Source organism: Piliocolobus tephrosceles, chromosome 21 (assembly GCF_002776525.5).
Source record: "Piliocolobus tephrosceles isolate RC106 chromosome 21, ASM277652v3, whole genome shotgun sequence".
Taxonomy (NCBI): Eukaryota; Metazoa; Chordata; class Mammalia; order Primates; family Cercopithecidae; genus Piliocolobus; species Piliocolobus tephrosceles.
The window spans coordinates 43,676,910-43,685,243 of NC_045454.1; the positions used below are offsets into that span (position 1 = coordinate 43,676,910).

General features: G+C 44.8%; 1 pseudogene; it reads right to left on the minus strand.

Annotated features, from left to right (window-relative positions):
- Nucleotides 1-1,667: 1,667 nt before the first annotated feature.
- On the minus strand, nucleotides 1,668-7,760 carry LOC111530257 (annotated as a pseudogene).
- Between the last annotated feature and the right edge of the window lie 574 nt (nucleotides 7,761-8,334).

The window sequence follows — 8,334 nt, forward strand, 5'->3', positions numbered from 1 at the left end:
TCAACTAACACCTTCAATATGTTTTTCGAAACTGAATTTAAGTGAAATGATTTATAATGAAACTGTTTTTTTTCCTCATCAACAGTATAACTAATGGACTTTGAACAAAACGATTTTACTTGAGGACCTGCTGTACATCATTTCCTTAAAGTTGCACTTTCCAAGATGCTATTGACTTTAAGCAAGGACTTCTTATATATAAAAACAGGGTTGTGATTTCACCTAGATACCAGGGTCATTGCTCAGAAACTAAAGGAGGCTGTCCAGGTATATTGGATTCAACCATGAATATTTGCAATGAACAAAGAATTCCAGAATACCTTCACATTCCAATTAAAGATGAAACCATGGAAGCAATATTCACATGTAGGGGCCAGCCTTACAGGGTCTCTGGGTCTTTCTCCTCATATGCGGAGACAAAGATCATAAAGACACAAGACAGAGAGACGAAAAGACAGCTGGGCCCCCAAGGACCACTACCACCAAGGCATGGAGACCGGTAGTGGCCCCGAATGCCTGGCTGTGCTGTTATTTATTGGATACAAGACAAGGAGGCAGGGTAAGGAGTGTGAGCCATCTCCAATGATCGGTAAGGTCACGTGGGTCACGTGTCCACTGGACAGGGGGCCCTTCCCTGCATGGCAGCTGAGGCAGAGAGAGGACAGCTTGCGCCATTATTTCTACATTTCAGAGACTTTTAGTACTTTTTTTTTTTTTTTTTTTTTGAGACGAAGTCTCGCTCAGTCGCCCAGGCTGGAGTGCAGTGGCACGGGCTCACTGCAAGCTCCGCCTCCCGGGTTCACGCCATTCTCCTTCCTCAGCCTCCCGAGTAGCTGGGACTATAGGCGCCCGCCACCACGCCCGGCTAATTTTTTGTATTTTTAGTAGAGACGGGATTTCACGGTGTTAGCTAGGATGGTCTTGATCTCCTGACCTCGTGATCCACCCGCCTCGGCCTCCCAAAGTGCTGGGATTACAGGCATGAGCCACCGCGTCACTAATTCTGCTACTACCATCTAGAAGGCAAAGCCAGGTGTACAGGATGGAACATGAAAGCGCACCAGGAGCGTGACCACTGAAGCACAGCATCACAGGGAGACGGTTAAGCCTCAGGATGGCTGCGGGGATCTGATGTCAGACCCTCCACAAGAGGTGGTGGAGCAGTGTCTTCTCTAAACTATGCCCCGCCTCGCCCTGCTAAGTAACAGGAGCTTTTTCTAGGCACTGATGCTACCGCTAGACCAAGGAGCCCTCTAGTGGCCGTGCCTGGGCATAACAGAAGGCTCGCACTCTTGGTCTTCTGGTCACTTCTCACTGTGTCCCTTCAGCTCCTATCTCTATGACCTGGTTTTTCCTAGGTTATGATTGCAGAGCAAGGATTATAATATTGGAGTAAAGAGTAATTTCTACAAACTAATGATTAATGATATTCATATATAATCATATCTTGATCTCAATCTTTATTATACTGCAACAGCTCCTGCCCTCGGTCTCTTACCTGCGCGGCTTGCCGCCCACATTCACATATGAAACGTGGAGAGGAATTGAACCTATCAAGCAGCAAATATAATGTAACGAAGGGGGAAGGATTTAAAGGTTTTGATATTTTGTATCAAAGCTCTGCCTTTTCCAAGCAATACTACAAAAAAGATGGAACAGTAGGGAGATTACATTATTCTGCCTTGCAGCCGCCACAGGGCACTCTGAATGTCCCTGTTTCTCAGACTGTAGATGAAGGGGTTCAGCATGGGGGTGACCACCATGTACATCACTGAGGCCGCTGCACCCTTCCTGGGGGAGAGAGAGACAGCTGAACTGAGGTACCCTCCAAGGGCTGTTCCATAAAATAAGCCAACAACTGAAAGGTGAGAGCTGCAGGTGGAGAAGGCTTTATACTTCCCACCTGAAGACAGAACTCTCGGAATGGAGGAAACAATTTTATAGTAAGAGAAAAGGATCCCTGAGAGAGGAAGAAAACCAAATATGGCACCAATAAAATATACGACCATGTTATTAATGGAGGTGTCAGAGCAGGCCAGGTTGAGAAGTTGAGAAGGGTCACAGAAAAAATTAGAGATTTCCACATCGTTGAAGCAGGTAAGTTGTAACACAATCAAATTGTGCAGCTGGGAATCCAACAGGCTAAGAAGAAAAGACACCAAAACTAAAAAGCCACAAAGGCGTGGGTTCATGATGACTGGGTAGTATAGGGGTGACAGATGGCCACAAACCGGTCATAGGCCATCACAGCCAAGAGCAGACTTTCCATACATGCGAAAAGGATCGAAAAAGACATCTGAATCAGGCAGCCCACATAAGAGATGAGTCTGCTGTGAGCCTGGATGTTCATCAGCATCTTGGGGACTGTAGTAGAGGCAAAACCGATGTCAGCCAAAGACAGGCTGGAGAGGAAGAAGTACATGGGGGTGTGGAGGTGGGAGTCAGAGCTGATGGCCAGGATGATGAGCAGGTTCCCCAGCACCGTGACCAGGTACATGGACAGGAACAGCCCAGCGAGGACAGGCTGCAGTTCTGGATCATCTGGAAATCCCAGGAGCAGGAATTCTAAGACACCTGTTAGATTCTCTGGCTCTGTGTATCTTGGACACAAGAAGAAGAGAATTGGAAGGAAGGAAAGAACAAAATCAGCACCCAGCACTGGATCTATATTTTGGATATAAGAAATTTACAATTAATGTTTTCACATTTGAGGATCATACACCCTCAGCCATATTTCTCAGTTTTGAAAATCCTAATTTTCTTTTTCTTTTTTATGACTCACGGAATACATCTGCAGGTTTGTTACATGAGTAAACAGTGTGTCGGTAAAGGCTTGGTGCAGCAATGATCCCAACACCAAGGTAGTGGGCTTAGTACCAGAAAGATAGCTTTCCACCCCATGCACCTCCACCCTCCGCCATCAAGCAGTCCCCACTGTCTGTTTTTTCCCATCTGTGTGTCCATAAAACCTAATTTTCTACAAATCCTTTTAGGGTTGATTGGTGTGTTAGTCACCTGATTCTGTAGGCCCTTACCTTAGAGACACTCAACTCAACAAAGTGAAAAGAGCAAGAACCTTTGAGAAAATTCATGATCACATTAAAATGCAGCGTACTCTTTTCAGTAAAAATATAAAATTAAGAAATATTGACCAGGCACAGTGGCTCATGCCTGTCATCCCAGCACTTTGGGAAGCCAAGGTGGGTGGATCACTTAAGCTCAGGAGTTTGAGACCAGCCTGGACAACATGGCAAAACCCTGTCTCTACTAAAAACACAAAACTTAGCCAGGCATGGTGGCATGCACCTGTGAGCTCAACTACTTGGGAGGCTGAGGTAGGAGGATCACTTGAGCCCAGAGGCGGAGGTTACAGTAAGCCAAGTTTCCACCATCGTACTCCAGCCTGGATGACAGAGTAAGACTTTGTCTTACACACACACAAAAAGTAAAGAAATATCTTTCCCCATTTAAGAAAAGAAATCTTTGTAATTAAAAGAAACCAAGAGACATTCAAATACACCTTATTTCATCCTAGTTCAATGCTACAAATTCCTTTGATTTACAATATTTAGAAATATTCTGTAATACCTAGGACCATGTTATTTCAAAGGTAAATTAAAGTTGACAGTTCATAAGCAGACAATATTTTCACATGCCTGTTCTGTTCTAGTATTTTCATTGTCCTCATGTTTTCTGACTTCACTTTCCTATGGAAGTAAAGGCTCCCTCAAATACGTGGGTTTTCTTTTGAAATTCATTTAATATTCAACTCCTGTCCTTGCTTAGGTGGACTCAGAGTTTTGATAAGTAAGGTTTAGTTAAATGTGCATAATCAAAGCCATCAGTGACTACAAGTTGTCTGTAGTGAGCAAGGCACCTGTGGATGTTTGAGCATTAATAAATTTTTTTTTTCTTGAGATGGAGTCTTGTTCTGTCACCCAGGCTGGAGTGCAGTGGCATAATCTTGGCTCACTGCAGCCTCCGAATCCCAGGTTCAAGAGATTCTCCTGCCTCAGCCTCCTGAGTAGTTCGGATCACAGGCACATGCCACCATGCCCAGCTAATTTTTGTGATTTTAGTAGAGACGGGATTTGATGTTGGTCAGGCTGATCTCGAACTCCTGACCTCGTGATGTGCCCACCTCGGCCTCCCGAAATGCTGGGATTACAGGCATGAATGAAATTTTAAGAACACTTTTGCATTACTTTCTGTGAGGCTAGAAATACGTGAGTCTAAAATGTGTTTGTCTAAGCAATAATGTTTACCTTCCCCTCTTCTTTTACTTTTCTTTTTTTTTTTTTTTTGAGACTGAGTCTCGCTCTGCCACCCAGGCTGGAGTTCTGAGGCCGGATCTCAGCTCACTGCAAGCTCCGCCTCCTGGGTTCAAGCAATTCTTCTGCCTCAGCCTCCTGAGTAGCTGGTACTATAGGCACCCGCCATCACGCCCTGCTAATTTTTTGTATTTTTAGTAGAGATGGGGTTTCACCATGTTAGCCAGGCTGGTCTCGATCTCCTGACCTCGTGATCCACTCGCCTCGGCCTCCCAAAGTGCTGGGAATACAGGCATGAGCCACCGTGCCTGGCCCAGAATTGCTGTATCCTATGGTAGCTCTATTTGTAGTATTTTGAGGCAACTCCAACTTGTTCTCCATAGTGGTTGTGCTAATTTGCACTCCCACCAACAGTGTACAACTGTTCCCCTTTCTCCACATTCCTGCCAGCATTTGCTATTGCCTGACTTTTTGATAAAAGTCATTCTAAATGGGGTGAGATGGTATCTCCTTGTAGTTTCGATTTGCATTTCTCTCTCTTTTTTTTTTGAGACAGAGCCTTGCTCTGTCATCAAGGTTGGAGTGCAGTGGGGCGATCTCAGTTCACTGCAACCTCTGCCTCCCAGGTTCAAGTGATTCCCCTGCCTTGGCCTCCTGAATAGCTGGGATTACAGGTGCCTGCCACCATGCCCGGCTACTTTTGTATTTTCAGTAGAGATGGAGTTTCACCATATTGGCCAGGCTGGTCTCAAACTCCTGACCTCAAGTGATCCACCCGCCTCAGCCTCCCAAATTGCTGGGATTACAGGCGTGAGCCACCGCGCCGGCCTGCATTTCTCTTAAAAGACATTTTTATTTTTGATGCCTCCTGTGTGTCAAGCAGGACAGACACTCGGGGGAATTAGAAATGAAAGCGACTCAGTTGTTCCTGTCACAATAATCAGTACTTATTTATATAAGGACAAAAAATATCCTGTGGGAAGTAGAGACACAGTAACTTCAGGTCACATACTATTTCGGTTGAGTGATATAAAGATTAATCTTAAACTATTAGTAACAATTTCTAGAATACACGTTGCCTTTATGCATCCATCACATATAGATCCCACAGGGAAACCCCTTGATCTGCTTAATCAATACTGAATGTATCTGTGTCAACTAGAAACCAACCCAGGTGGCAATGCTGAGTCTCAGAAACACTAACATCTTGCCCCCTGCCATACAGGTAAGTGGAATGAACAGGGTTTTTAAAAAAATTATAGGTTGATGCAAAAGTAATTGCAGTTTTTGCTATTACTTTGCCACCAACCTAATAAACGATCAGTCTGAGTCTCAGACATGAACCTTTTTTATGTTTCCCAGCTATCAGAAAGTTGTAAGCAGAGGTCAGAGATCTTAACTACAGACACATAGGCGGTGCATTTTCAAACTGTTTCCAGCTTCCTGAGTAGGAATGAGGCCAAAACCCTGATTTTATTTCTCCTTCGAGGAGGTGGATTGCTGCAAGGAAAGCCAGGAACAGGGGCAAGGGACAGATGTGCCCTGAGTGATCCTGTGCCAGTTCTTTCCGGGATCTTTGATGTGATCTCAGCTGCCCTTTCTATACTTGATACAGGGAATGTAGCACCCACTGGTCTAGCTGTGGTCTACCAGGAACCCCCCCAAAAAGAAGGGCGCAGTGAGCAGGGGCAAGGATCCAGAGTGACAGGGATTTGAGAGGGCAGGTTGGATGCAAGAAGAGGCCTGGCCAAATGCCACATGCAAGGATTTAGATGGCCTGATTCAAACGTGGCTTTACTCCTCTCTACTTCATGAAATACAAGTTATATAAAAAAGCATAGCTCCTTTCCTCGTGCAAAATAATAATAATGTGTGCACTTACAGATTGCAGAAGGCTATGCAGCTAAAATGAAATAAACCACATAGAACACAGAACTGAGAGCCTGGCATTCAGGAAGCCCTCAGGAAAAGTTCATGATGTCATGGTGACTGTACCTCTTCCTCCTTACCATCTTCATAATCCTTTTACAGTGTTTATGGAATGCCTTAGAGAAACCTATTTTTTTCTAGCTTCAGTGAGATGTTTATAGCAAGTAGAACCAGCGTAGGGAGAAAGAAAAACTTTGAATGAGACTTTGGAGTCCCCACCACAACCCAGAACATAAACTCCACAGTCCTCTGAGCTGATATTTTACACACTAATGTCCTCCCATCTGCCACCCCACTGTCCTGTTTGTCCTGAGGATGAGGAAACAAGGCTCCCGACCGTCCCTCAGCACTCACTGAGCTGCGCTTCCCCTCTGCTGGGCCATGACCACGGAGAGCAGGTCCGCTGTCTTCCCTGCGTGGTGCACGATGGAGGCTCAGGCTCCGTCCTCAGGACTGGCAGGAAGACAGGGTCAGACATGAGCCTCCTGATTCAGACGACAGGTGTGGAGCCCACTGGACTGGAAGCTGACACTGCAGGGCTGGAGGCACAGGCTGAGTATTTACTATACTACGGCCTTGGGGGCTCAAGGCACAGAGCTCCTCATTAGCCAAATTCGTTCAAATTCCCCAATCTCTAAGGACTGCCTCATATTAATGCAGGATGAAGTAGAAAAAAATGAGTGTCCATAGAAGCTTTTGGGCTCTTCCGCTAACCAGGAGAAAGCTTGTATTATTCGCTTTTTTCTTTTCTTTTTAAAGATCCAACTGCTTTAATTTTTGTCTTATTATGGTAAAATATACCATGTATAAATATTAAGAAGTATAAATATATATTATTTCATATAGAAAGGTCAATATAAACATTTACAATTTCCACTATTTTTAAGTTTACAGTTTACATTAAGTGCATTTGCACTGTTTAGCAACTATCACCACCACCAGCTCCGGAATATTTTTATCTTTCAAAATGGAAACTGTGCCCATTCAACTCTCCGTTCCTCTCTCACGCTCACCCCTCGGGGCCACCATTGCGTTTTGCAACTCTATGAGTTTAACTACTCTAGATATTTGATACCAGTGGAATCATACTGTGTTTATTTTTTTGAGACAGAGTCTCATTCTGTCACCCAGGCTGGAGTGCAGTGGCGCGATCTCGGCTCACTGCAACCTCCACTTCCTGGGTTCAAGCGATTCTCCTGTCTCCCAAGCAGCTGGGATTACAGGCACGCGCTACCACACCTGGCTATTTTTTGTATTTTTAGTAGAAACGGGCTTTCGCCATGTTGGCCAGGCTAGTCTCAAACTCCTGACCTCGAATGGTCTGCCTGCCTCAGCCTCCTAAAGTGCTGGGATTACAAGTGTGAACCACTGAGCCCGGTTGTGTTGATCCTTTTGTGATTTACTTCACTGATGATAATGTCTTCAAGGTATATACTTTTGTATAAAAACCAAAGAGTTGGCTGGGAGCGGTGGCTCATGCCTGTAATCCCAGCACTTTGGAAGGCCAAGACGGGCAGATCACAAGGTCAGGAGTTCGAGACCAGCCTGGCCAATATCGTGAAACCCTGTCTCTACTAAAACTACAATTAGCCAGTCGTGGTGGCACGCACCTGTAGTCCCAGCTACTCAGGAGGCTGAGGCAGGAGAATCGTTTGAACCTGGGAGGCAGAGGTTGCAGTGAGCCAAGACTGCGCCAGTGCACTCCAGCCTAGGTGACAGAGTGAGACTCCATCTCAACAAAAACAACAACAAAAAAGTTATGTTTGTGCAGTGGAATGAATCATTTTCTTTCAGCTTTTCCTAATTTCCCCTCACATGAAGAGTCCCCTTAATGGAAACAGGAGGATACTATTTTCTGAGGTTTTTTTTAACGTGCAACTGAAAAACATGTATCATGTATCAACCTTCATTATTTGTAGAATCTTTCAAAATCTTCCCCTTATGTGATTCTTTATCTGTAAATGCTGTTGAAGAAATCTAGATCCCATTCAATGGTTCTGATCAAACACTAACAAACCATACATTTTGTTTCCAAGGAGTTCTCTGTGTAAGAGGAACAGGGCTTCAGTGAGGAAAGAAAATACAGCATGTGCAGATGTCAAATTGCCTTCACTCTCATATGTCAGTGAGCTAC